At 42.1% G+C, this 12,672-nt stretch overlaps 1 pseudogene; it reads right to left on the minus strand.

Moving 5' to 3' along the window:
• Positions 1 to 391: 391 nt before the first annotated feature.
• Positions 392 to 8,196, minus strand: LOC119293228 (annotated as a pseudogene).
• Between the last annotated feature and the right edge of the window lie 4,476 nt (positions 8,197 to 12,672).

Here is a 12,672-nt window from a genome sequence, read left to right on the forward strand (position 1 = left end):
TTTGCCTCGTTTAAAAAAAACGAGGTGGCCTTTTATAAAGTATTGGGGCTGGGTTATTTACCGTGGTGAAGGGTAACTAGTTTGTCGAATCGTCTCTATGGGGTCGGGGTCAATGCTACAGATACACATATCTCACAAAAGTTATATGGATGCCCAATTATATGCATGGCACAATTATTTTTAAACTATTAAAAATATGGATGCCCCATTGTAGCGCACGGGCAGCTACTAGTACCTTGTAATGGTTCGCCCATAGTTCTCTTTGTTTTGTACTTACAGAATAATCAACAAGAATGTGCATCGCCGGAGGTTTAAACCTCCCTTTTGAAAAGAAGAAAAAAAATAGATTAGCAATTTGAGTAATGCATTCAGGTGGGGACCATGATTGTTAAAAAAAGTATATAATTTTCAACACTATATCACATCACAGAAATTTCCAAACAACACATCATAGTACGTGTTTTGGCCTATAACATTTGCAAGTCCCACAGGTGCAAAACCGTCCACTATTGTCCAGAAAATGCGAAATCAGTCTTCAGCAATAGAACATGAACTGCCTGACACTCTCCTTAACTTTGGGCAGTGGTTTTACCGGGACAGCTTGATCAAACCTTCTGGTGCCGCCCACAGAAGATGATCCCTGATCAGAGTGATTGTCATCCAGGTAGTGCCGCGCCCGGAAAGCCGCCACGTGCGCATAGTATGCTGGAGGAACTGTTAAGTTGGAACAAATGGAACAGAAAATTAGCTGCCAATTGTCTGTGAAAGAAGATGAGATACATGGCTAATTGGGAGCGGCATCGGTCACTCAGGCAAAAGGTAGATATCAGATAATGCAGAAATACAAATCAATACGTACCAATCGAGACGGATCACGTGCACCGTGCATAACTGTGAGACAGAATAGTTAGGACGGGCATCAACGAGAGGGGATGATATTTTTAGCGAAGGATTGCAGCAAAAACTACCGAAAACTGCTTACGGCGGTGTAAGTCAGTGTTCTTTTAGCGAAGGATTGCAGCAAAAACTACCGAAAACTGCTTTCAGATTCTTATTTTTAGCGAGGGGATGATATTTTTAGCACAGATTGTAAGTCAGTGTTTGCAACGCATCGGCGGTGAAATTATTGTCGTCGAAGAGGACATGGTAATGAGTCGGACGGCTCGTTCCCTGATAGGCATAAACAATTGCCATTACATTACTCCAAAGTGAAAGGGTACTAAAGTGTTGTATGCATCAAATGAAAATAAGAATCTGAAAGTGGCAGTTAGTAGGACGGGCAACTGTTACCTGAATGCCGGCATGACTGCAGAGGTAAAAGTCAAATTCACTGGGATGGCATATATTTGTATCAACAACCGTTCCTGACAACAACATTTGTAGTTAGTGAAAAACTCAATCTAGTGGCATGTGCCAAGATAATTAGTTGCTTAGCAAATTTAGTTTACCAGGCAGGATGTTTCCGCTTCAATCTGCTAGTGCCCCTGAACGATGATCTTCAGGGAAAAGTCGTGTGTGATGCCGCTTTTGCACCACAACAAATGTAACTTGTGGAAGGTAACCGTTCTCTAAGCTAGAACAAGCCTAGGAAAGAGCAAACAACAAGATAAAATCAAATGCAATTCTAAAGGTCTGTTGTTATTCTCTGCCACTGACAAAATAAAATAAAATACAATACAGATACAGAGAAAAATCTCTCTCTAAAAAAAAATGTGGCCGTATGCATCGTTCTGATGCAGAGGCCGGGGAGTCCCCCCTTTTCGAAGAAAAAAGATACAGAGAAAAATAAAGGAGGCAAAAAGAATACCCTGTATATTGCATCCATTTCATAAAGCAAGACCTGGCTAGATTGGCCTTCGCTAACACCATCTCTGCAAGGAAAGGAATTAAACTCGGTATAGACAACAAAGGAGTTGATTGAGAAATCCAAACACATAATTTTCTTCACTAACCGATAAAATATAATCCTTCCAGGTTTCCGAGAGTTGTTTGCTTTATAGAAGGACACAAGCAATTCTCTGGAACAAACACATTTGTACAAAACAAATATTACATTAGGAGAAAAACAACCATAATAAACACCGGCATATCCAGCGTTACCTTATCATTCCACCATACATAACCCCCTTCTGTGGATCTTTCACTTCTGTGAAAAGGTCAGCAATGATTTCTTCCCTATGACCTTGTGAAGACACCAAGCATGTGTACTTAAACACTTCAGGCCAATCCATCGACGCAACAACCTGTGAAAGCTTTAACGTTACTTTGCAGAACATCGCAAGAACAAATATGACATGATCTAGTTATACAATCTAGTAAGAGACAGTGCATGGCTTTGAGAAAAGAAGTAAATGTTGACATGGTGTTCATTCCTAGAAAAAAGAACTTTCTGGTACAATATGTCATTCTAGTTATATAAAATTTATCTATGTAATTCCACAACTTTGAGGTAAATTATCTCATTTGTTCCCAGTATGAACTCATATTCCCAATAGCAAAAGAGGCTTATTTTATTCTCACAGCCTTCTCAAACCCAAAATACGTATGAAGGGGCTTAAAAGTGTACACGTTAAATGAAAGGAATCCCATGCCACTTCGTTTTGGAAAAATCCAGTTGTACCAAACATGATCTTTATTGAGGTTCAGTCGGACACTCACAAACTACTGATTATATACAATGAGAGCATGCACCCACAACAGTACCAATATGAAAAGAGTTTCTACAATAGCTCATGCGTGAATGAACAGATATACATCGTTTGACAAGAGTACATTTGCTAATTTATCTTTTCTAGTACATGCACTTCAATGATGAAAAAACATCAATCCTCAAAACACTAGGCCTCAAGCAAAATAACCTAAACAACGATGCTATAACAGAAAGTATAAAGATTGACAGGACACTAACCGCTGCAATAGATGGAGACATATCCTCCCCAGGAGATGGGTGTGTCACATCTGCTCCAAATATAATTGTAGGCTTATCTGTCAACAGAGGGATCCTCCGAAGCAATGCATTTTCCAGTACAGTGTTCCGACCACCAACCTAAGTTAAAATTGTCAGCGGAATGATTGACCTCCGAATTAGAGCCACAATGCATGCACTTGCACAGTTTATCCTACCTTAACATTGATCTTAAGGGCCATATTTTGTAGATACTGTGCGCCAGCTCTTTGAACATGCTTAGGTAAACAGCACTGAGTTATTAAACCAAGCTCAATTTCGCAAAGCCGCTTTACTCTTCCTGTATATGCACGAAAGGTTACTACAGCACAGCAAAAAAAAACCCCATCACCCTGAAAAGGCATTTGATGTGCTTACCATAACAATCACTTGCATTAGGTCCATCAGGTAATACTACAAATAGTAACTCAAGGTTTTGTCCTTCCAAACCTTGCTGAGCAAGCACTTGGCAGATTGTCTATATATATCTTTTACAGCTTCTAAGTTACCCTGGCGTGCCTGAACAATGTCCACACACGGTGTCTCACTTACTTGCTACATCAAAAGAAGAAAAAGATAGTCAGATCACCCATACATTATATTATAAACATCATTGTATTCTGAGTTGTGAAAGTTTTTTTTACCATGCCCATGTTATTGCACGTGCCAACCAAATAGTTGCAGAACACGCTAACATCATTCCATTGCAACCGAGAGCCAAATGAAACACAGGCCCAGTGCCTGATGGACCCTCCATTTACCATTCTCTGAAAATGCAAGTTCATATTTTAACCCAGAATATAAAAATATTATACCACCAAATATGTCGAAACATTACCATGACCAACACAAAAAAGTTTTTAATGATTTCTCCTTGAAGATAATTACAATTGTCAGCAAAAACGAGAAGAAAAAGAGATGATCTCTAGAGGGAGATGTGTTACCCTGACTAAGTATCAACTAATAAGTACATATGCCTTAAGAGACCACATAACATTGTCATTGCACAAACTGCCAGTAGCAATTATATTGCTTGTGAAAACAGAATTAGTTGCAAATTAGTGCAACTGCAGTATTTAAGAAGATGATAAAAAAAGATAAATAGCTCAAAATACCTTGTTATTCATGTTCCACTGTCCTACCGACGGATTACATATTTGTTCTCGTCCAGACTGATGGTATTTAAGCTAAAAAACAGAACAATTTCATGAGGAGACACTGCGCTCAAAGTTTTAATGAGATTATTCTTTAGTATAAATAAAAAACATGTACCCTTGGAGGAGGCAGCACACGAGCATCGACCAATGCTAGTTGGTTCATCACCTTAATTCGAAATTCTTTTGCATTATCATCAATGCCATAGTTGTTTCTATTAATAACCTGATAATATAAAATGGTATATCAATTTTATAATAACATAATAAAAAAGCACAAGAAAAGAACAAAAACTGTATATCTAAATGTAAACAACAAAGAGGTCAAATGTGAGCAACTAACAAATTCACCTCCACTTAATATAAAAAAATTCAAATAAATAGATAATTCACCTCCACGATACTACCCTCCCTTTTATCTGGCCGCTCACATGCCAACCTCAATATGTTTGTGACTTGACGCTCATTTAGCTTTCTCGAATAGCGTTGTCCTCCAAGTATGTTGCAAACCTGCATACAAAAGGATAATTCTAATTACATATGGGTGCACCAGACAAAACCTGAAGAAGTTTACATATATAATTATGCATTTGTATCCGCCCTACTAATTGGTTTTAAGCAATCAGATAGATCAGGGTTCGAAGAAAAAGGAAACCTCCATAGGCAAATATGTTGGCCTGCTATCACTGCCAGCTTGAAGGCATGGCCACTGTATATATTTCAAAGAGTAATCATATTGGCGTTTAAAGTACTGGACAACTGATACCCTTGTCCCGTCTAGGTCAAATCTGTAAAAAGCGAACAAAATTATGTAAGAGTATGGCATGATATAATAAATGAAATGCGATGCAACTAAAGAAAACAATGAGTACAAAAGAGGTAACAAATACGTCAATTCATTTAGCGGAGCTGAGGTTATCCCAGTAATTTTGTAACGAATGGATATATCAGGTCGATGCGTTGCCACAACTCGGACTCCCTTGAGGGCTTTCTTTAGCTACAAAGCAGAAAAGGACAAAACAGGATCAACTTCAACCATTATATTTTGGTACAGTAAAGAATGACAAAGGATGCAAATAAAGCTGTATCATGGTACATACTTTCAGGCGATCCTGGTCAAACAAACGCCTTGGAGCATCACCCCGGATGTTAAGATATTCCAGTGCAAAATCCATAACTGGTTGAGCTTTGTAAAATGCTGTTGCAGAAATATCTGCATAAGGAAAATATAAAATTCACCAAACAGACAAAGGATTTTAAATAATGAACTCCAGAGCTTCATACTGACAATGAAGTTCGAAAAAGCACTTAAATTAATATGAAAACTGTGGAATGCATACTTTCTGTTTCACAAGCAAAGATAGATCTTGCAATGATATGGTTAGTTTATAAGAGATGGGTGCACCTCCCTCCGTTCATTAATATAAGACATTTTAGCTTTTTATTGATTCGTATATATCTAGACACATTTTAGTACGCATGTTCACTCATTTTAGTATCATGTAGTCAATATTGAAATAGCTAATAGGTCGTACATTAGTGAACGGAGGGAGTACACACTTCTGTCATGAAGAGAAGAACAACATCTTGTGCAGTAAGTTATTATAGGTAGAAACCAGTATGTTACTATACCAATATTCAGTGACAATCCCATCTGTGTGGGGCGCAGGCTCTGATAATACCCTCGCCAGCATTCCACCCCGCTGCCAATGTCACCACCATGTCCAAATGATTTTGAGAAAAATGATCTTGAGATGGGTGTATACCTGTCAAAAATTAGCAAGCAAAATAAATCTATGTATGCTCAAGCAATAGGAAGACACGCTCTGCCAATAAACATGTGCTGTTCTATATGAATCAAATATCTCTGGACACATTACTTTGCAGTGGGGGTTTCCCTCAGAGCAATATCAAGAGCCTGGATAGTGTCCTGCGGCAGTTCTCTCTGCCTACCAGCCAAGAATTGCTGAAGATTGTACAGATTTAGTTTTGCAACTTCCTTTATGGTGACCTTATACTCCTTTTCCCTGAAAAGGAGAAGGATTAACACAAGTGATACATAAATTACAACTACATAAGAAAAATGGAAAACATCATACCCCTGGTATCCTCTCTCGGGATTTGATACTTTGACAATAAATTCTTTGGTTTTAAATGGCAGTGGAGCTGCAGTAAACATTCCCTTTCTTCCATCATAAGTAGGCAATCTCCCATCCAAATGTTGTTTATGCATTCTAACAAGTTCATTAATTATAGATCTGTTCCTCTCACGGGCCATCGATTCAGGACTGATTGATACCTATATCAATAAGAATATAGCAATTGCTATTCAAATCAACCAGTGTCATGAGATAAAAGAAAGATTATAATAACATCTTTCAAAGCAATTGACAACAACTGAATGACCCCAATACCGAGAAACAAATCTATGTAAATTGATAATTAATTTGACATATATGATCAATTATTCGACAGAGTACAGATGACACACCTTAGGTGTGTTTTAAGATATAATAAATGCAGGCAACTCAAATAATTGTAATAAACAACATAACAATAAGAATAGGTAAATCCTATTTTTCCTACCAAATTTACAAATCAGAGGCCAAAAGGCCGGAATTTTGTTTGACTTTGACAAAAATTCAACCATTTTTTTTAGAAATTTGATAAATAAATGAATTAAGTTGGGCCCTGATTCAGTTTTCACCACACTTTATTTTATTAAATTGTAAATGTTTTGGTAACCACTGAAACCACCAAATTTTCATAAATCTCTGCCAAAGTGAAGCCTGCTGATGTCTAGGCTGTAAATATGGTTCTCACTTTCAGCGTAATTTTAGTGAAACTTTGGAAATTTCATCCATTTCGGTACATAATAATTGCCGTTCGGTTAACATATTTCAGCAATTTCTGAAGTACATAGAAATTAATTTTTTTTGAAATTTTAAAATATTTGCTTGGATCTTAGTCAATTCAAGTTGAAAATTTGGTCATTTCGCTGAAATGAAAACCAAAATCACCAAATTAGTGATTTCAGCGATGGCCAAAATATTTTTGAAACAGGAACTCAAAACTCATGCCTGCACTACAAAATTGGGTGATCGATGTATGTGGCAAAACCGCCTCCAAGTGACCTTAAACTGATCTTGATTTGCAAAATTAGTCCAGCATGCCAATCAAATTTATTGCAAATTAAGGTGGATGTGAAATGAACATATACTCCTAGTCCCCTACAAGCTATTATGGATTAATGCATTGCCAATGATAGCCAAGTCACCTGAAAATAGTTTTTGGGTCAATCGATTTTGGAAGGAAGGAAGAAGCCGCCGGAGAGAAGGAAGAAGCAGTCGTCGGCTCGCTGGAGAAGCCCTCTGGATCTATCTTAGGGTGGCAGGCGGCCCCACTATCTAGGCGTGTTGGGGGTGGGGGTGTAGGTTCGCCGGAAAAAATGGTTCATTGCCGGGGTTAGAGGGATGGTCGGGGGCGGCGGCAACACGGCGGTGGACGGCGGTTGAGGGAGGGCGGGGCAGCGAGGCTGGCCCGGGAGCGCTGCCGGCCGCGGGTGATTAGGCCGGTGCTAGATCGGAGGTTCAAGGTTGAAGAAGATGAACAGTGAACCATTTCGGAGCTTGAAGAAGCTGATCTGGTCATCCATCTTGCATCGGACGGCTCAGAGCGAATCGACTGACCCAAATTGGATTTTCAGAACATCTATCCAATCCCTTAAAAGCTCAAAACCTAGCCTATTTTAGAGAGAAGTCTTTCCAAAACAAGAGGACCACGTGAGCGAAAGCAGAGACACATTACGTACATCGTAGTGGTAGATCTCCTTGTCGGCGACCTGCACGAGGAGATGGTTGGCGCGCACCCGGCACCTCTTGCCGGCCGTCCCGTACCCCGGCCGTGCAGGGAACTCCGTCGACTTGCTCGACGCCGGAGGCAGATTCCGAGGCGGCACGACCACGGCCACCTGCGACTCCTGGGCTCCCGTGGCGGCCGCCGCCGGCGCCGAGGACGAAGACCCCTGGACCGCCTCCGACACCGCCAACCTCCTCTCCATCTCCCCGCTCAGCGCCTCCACCTCCGCCGGACCCGGAACCGTGGCCGTCGCCGGTGGCCGGACACGCCCCGAGCCCCCGGGACGCTCCACCGCCCCCACCTCCAAGCCGCCTCGGCCTAGCCCGCCTCGATGAGCGCCCAAGTGGCCTCGCCCGGCGTCGCGATGGCCACCGCGCTGGACCCCGGCGTCGGCGCCGCCGCCCTGGCCTCGACCGCCTCCGCGGCCACGGTGGGCATCCTGCTGCTCCCCGCCTCTTCCCCGGCCTCGACCGCGTCCTCCCTCACCCTGCTGGTCGCCACCGCGGCCGCCGCGCCGGCCGCCTCCGCCTCTAGCGCCCGTGGACATCGTGGGCGCGACCCCCAATGAACTGGCAGCACGAAACCAAGAAAAACCACCGGCCGATGAGGTTGGAAGCGGAGGAGGCGGGGAATAAATACAGTGTCAGTTTCGCGGATGGACGTGCCGTTTCACACGGACTTCCACGCCTAAACATCCTATAATCGCTCACTGACATGTGAACCAGGGGACCGCCCGGCCCCGCAGGTCAGTGACACTGCACATGCAAGGCGTTCGCACGCGTTGCCGCGGTATGGGGCCCGGAAAGCTTAGAGATGCGTGCGAAGAGCAACGGGCGGCTGATGATGTTTAGTCTAGCCAGGGCATGCACCACATTTCCAGCGTATAATAATTAAATTCAATTTAAAAAGTACATTTCCAGAGCATAATCTTTTAGATCATCAATACTACTCACTAAAACGATGACAATCAATATGAATTGGAGGGAGTAATTTAATTTAAACGCGTCTAATCGTAAATATTTGCCGCCCAATAGTTCAGTTTTGCGATATCTTTAGATCACATATTAGACCATTCATTCTTGGGTTGAAGATTGCTAACCGATCATTCCGCACGCGTTTAGTTTACCCATTACATTTCGACGAATATATAGGGTGCACATTTAATGGCTAGTGGGGTCTAATCTTGTGATACGTACCCTTTAGGTCGTATATATGGATCATCCTATAATTTATGTTTGCACTCGTTGGCAAATATTTTGGAATGCTCGTTTGACCAACACATATTTGTTGTTTAGTTATGTGATAGCCTCATATTGCATACCATTCATTCCATAATTTAATTCTACATGCGTCTAGCCAACAGATACATTTGGATGTATCCAGCCGACAACTGGCTAGCTAGAGGTTGGTTCACTTTTTGTGATCACTCAATCATCCTAAAGTTTATGTTTGCATGCGTCTAGCCAACAATTTTTTTCGTAGCAAGTCATGTGATACCCTTAGATCATATAGTGACCATCTTATATTTTACCTATGCACGTGTCTGGCCAACTAATATTTGCTGGCTAGTGGGCCTAGACACATATGCAAAAGGAAGGTTTGCCTACTTTTTAACGTGTATGACGAAAAGGAAAATCGCAAAACACTTGGTCCCCTCTCTCGCTATAGTCTGGTCTCTACCCCACTCATGCCCCGTGTCACATGCATGTTGCGATTGCTAAACGCCTCACACGGTTTGCACCATTCCCCTCGTCCCCACCCTCCACACTTGGCCGGTCCCTCCCGATTATCTTCTGCACCCCTCGCCCACCGAAAACACGCCTGACCATTAAATATTTACTGCCCAATAGTTCAATTTTGCGATATCTTTAAATCACATATAGACCATTCATTGTTGAGTTGAAGATTGCTAACCGATCATTCCGCACGTGTCTAGACATTTGATACATTTTGATGTATCTAGGGTGCACATTAATGGCTAATGGGGCTTACTCTTGTGATACCTTCAGGTCACATATAGATCATCTCATAATTTATGTTTGTGCATGTTGGCAAATGTTTTTGGAGGCATTTGGCAACACATATTTGTTGGCCAGTTATTTACTTCTCTGATACTCTCAGATTACATACAATTCATTCCACAATTTATTTCTATACGCATCTAGTCGACAAATACATTTAGACGTATCCAGCCGACAACTGGCTAGACGTTGGTTCATTCTTTGTGATCATTGGATTGTCTTATGGTTTACATTTGCATGCATCTAGCTAGCAAATATTTGCTAGCCAGTCTTGTGATACCCTCATATCATATAGTGACCATCTTATATTTTATATTTGCATGTGTCTAGCCAACTAATATTTGTTGCCTAGTGGGCCTAGACACATATGCAAAAGGAAGGTTTTGTCTACTTTTTAATGTGTACGACGAAAAGGAAAATCACAACACACTTGGTCCCCTCTCTCGCTCAAGTCTTGCCCCCCCCCCCCACTCATGCTCCATGCCACAAGAGTGTCATGATTGCAAAATGCCTCATATGGTTTGCACCATTCTCTCGTCCCCACCATCCACACTTGGCCGGTCCCTCCCGATTGTCTTCTGCACCCCTCACCCACCCAAAACACACACATGCGCGTGAGTGAAAAATATATTCAAGATTTCTGGCAAGCCCTGGTAATTGCTCCCCGCTAAGGCCTTGTTTGGTATCAAGAGGGAGAAAACCCAGGGCCACAAGCCCCTAGGGGTAATTTTCACATGTGAAGGAAATATGTCCTAGAGGCAATAATAAAGTTGTTATTTATATTTCCTTATATCATGATAAATGTTTATTATTCATGCTAGAATTGTATTAACCGGAAACTTAGTACATGTGTGAATACATAGACAAAACATAGTGTCCCTAGTATGCCTCTACTTGACTAGCTCGTTAATCAAAGATGGTTATGTTTCCTAACCATAGACATGTGTTGTCATTTGATGAATGAGATCACATCATTAGGAGAAGGATGTGATGGACAAGACCCGTCTGTTAGCTTAGCATTACGATCGTTACAGAACACCTTGTGTGCTATTAAACGTCACAACGTAACTTGGTGATTATAAAGATGATCTGCAGGTGTCTCCGAAGGTGTTTGTTGGGTTGGCATAGATCGAGATTAGGATTTGCCACTCTGTGTATCGGAGAGGTATCTCTGGGCCCTCTCGGTAATGCTCATCACTATAAGCCTTGCAGGCAATGTGACTAATGAGTTAGTTGCAGGATGAAGCATTACAGAACAAGTAAAGAGACTTGCCGGTAACGAGATTGAACTAGGTATGATGATACCGATGATCGAATCTCGGGCAAGTAACATACCGATGACAAAGGGAACAAGATATGTTGTTATGCGGTTTGACCAATAAAGATATTCGTAGAATACGTAGAAGCCAATATGAGCATCCATGTTCCGCTATTGGTTATTGACTAGAGATGTGTCTCGGTTCATGTCTACATAGTTTTTGAACCTGTAGGGCCCGCACGCTTAACGTTCGATGACGATTTGTATTATGATTTATGTGTTTTGATGACCGAAGTTTTTTGGGAGTCCCGTATGAGATCACAGACGTGACGAGAAGTTTCGAAATGGTCGAGACGTAAAGATTCATATATTGGAAGGCTATATTCGGACATCAAAAAGGTTCCGATTGATTCGGGCATTTTTTGGAGTACCGGGGAGTTACGGAAATTCACCGGGAGAAGTAATGAGCCTTATTGGGCCATGCGGGAAAGGGGTGGCAGGCCAAAGGGGAGGTGGCGCCCCCTCCCCCAATGGGTCTGAATTGGACTAGGGGAAGTGGGCGGCGCCCCCTTGCCCTTTCCTACTCCCTCTCTCTTTCCCTCTTTCCTTCTCTCCTACTCCAAAAGGGAAAGAGATTCTTACTAGGACTTGGAAGTCATAGTAGGACTCCATACTTTAGGCGCACCCCCTAGGGGACCGGCCTCCCTCCCTCCCTCCTTTATATACGTGGGCAGTGGGCACCCCAAAGACACACAAGTTTCTCTTAACCATGTGCGGTGCCCCCCTCCACAGTTACACACCTCAATTGTACCATCGTAGTGCTTAGGCGAAGCCCTGCGCCGGTAACATCAACATCACCGTCGCCACGCCTCGTGCTGACGGAACTCACTCTCGTCCTCAACTAGATCAAGAGAACGAGGGACATCATCGAGCTAAACGCGTGCCGAACGCGGAGGTGCCTGATGTCTACTACGCAACCTTCTTCTCGTAGACATTATTGGGCCTCTGCTACATCTTGAGCTTGCGTTGGTTTTCCTTGAAGAGGAAAGGGTGATGCAGCACAGTAGCGTAAGTATTTCCCTCAGTTTTTGAGAACCAAGGTATCAATCCAGTAGGAGGCTCCTCAAAAGTCCCACACACCTACACAAACAAACAAGAACTCGCAACCAACGCAATAAAGGGGTTGTCAATCCCTTCACGGCCACTTGCGAAAGTGAGATCTGATAGAGATAATATGATAAGATAAATATATTTTTGGTATTTTTATGATATAGATTGGAAAAGTAAAGATGCAAATAAAAGTAGATTGAAAGCTTATATGATAAGAGATATACCCGGGGCCATAGCTTTCACTAGTGGCTTCTCTCAAGATAGCATAAGTATTACGGTGGGTGAACAAATTACTGTCGAGCAATTGATAGAAAAGCGAACAATTAT

Source organism: Triticum dicoccoides, chromosome 4B, assembly GCF_002162155.2.
Source record: "Triticum dicoccoides isolate Atlit2015 ecotype Zavitan chromosome 4B, WEW_v2.0, whole genome shotgun sequence".
NCBI lineage: Eukaryota > Viridiplantae > Streptophyta > Magnoliopsida > Poales > Poaceae > Triticum > Triticum dicoccoides.